This window comes from Egretta garzetta, unplaced genomic scaffold, assembly GCF_000687185.1.
Source record: "Egretta garzetta isolate BGI_Z169 unplaced genomic scaffold, ASM68718v1 scaffold866, whole genome shotgun sequence".
Lineage (NCBI taxonomy): Eukaryota > Metazoa > Chordata > Aves > Pelecaniformes > Ardeidae > Egretta > Egretta garzetta.
The window spans coordinates 23,369-24,289 of NW_009259990.1; positions in this window are offsets into that span (position 1 = coordinate 23,369).

Here is a 921-nt window from a genome sequence, read left to right on the forward strand (position 1 = left end):
CCCCCCCCCCCCCCCCCCCCGCCCACCCATCCATGACACGTGTCCATATGTCCACAACACCCGTCCACACGTCAACACCTGTCCACATGTCCACCCATCCACCACACACGTCCACACGTCCTCCTGTCCACCACACACGTCCATATGTCCACACCACCCATCCACACATCCACAACACCCATCCACACGTCCACCACAAACATCCACACGTCCTCCTGTCCACCACACACGTCTGTATGTCCACCACACACGTCCATATGTCCACACCACCCGTCCACCCGTCCACAACACCCATCCACATGTCCACACGTCCACCACACACATCCACAACACCTGTCCACACGTCCACCACACACATCCGCCTGTCCACCACACACGTCCATATGTCCACACCACCCATCCACCTGCCCACAACACCCGTCCACACGTCCACCTGTCCACCACACATTTCCCCATGTCCACACCACACGTCCACACGGCCATGACACATGGCCATGATGTCACCCGTGTCCACGGGTCCATAACATGACTGCATGTCCATGACAAACGTCCACGACACACGTCCACACGTCCATGACATGCGTCCACATGGCCGTGATGTCACCTGTGTCCACAGGTCCACAAGATGTCCACACCATGCTTCCACACCACACGTCCACGTGTCCATGACGCATGTCCCCATGTCCACACCACACGTCCACACGGCCATGACACATGGCCATGATGTCACCCGTGTCCACGGGTCCATAACATGACTGCATGTCCATGACAAACGTCCACGACACACGTCCACACGTCCATGACATGCGTCCACATGGCCGTGATGTCACCTGTGTCCACAGGTCCACAAGATGTCCACACCATGCTTCCACACCACACGTCCACGTGTCCATGACGCATGTCCCCATGTCCACACCACAC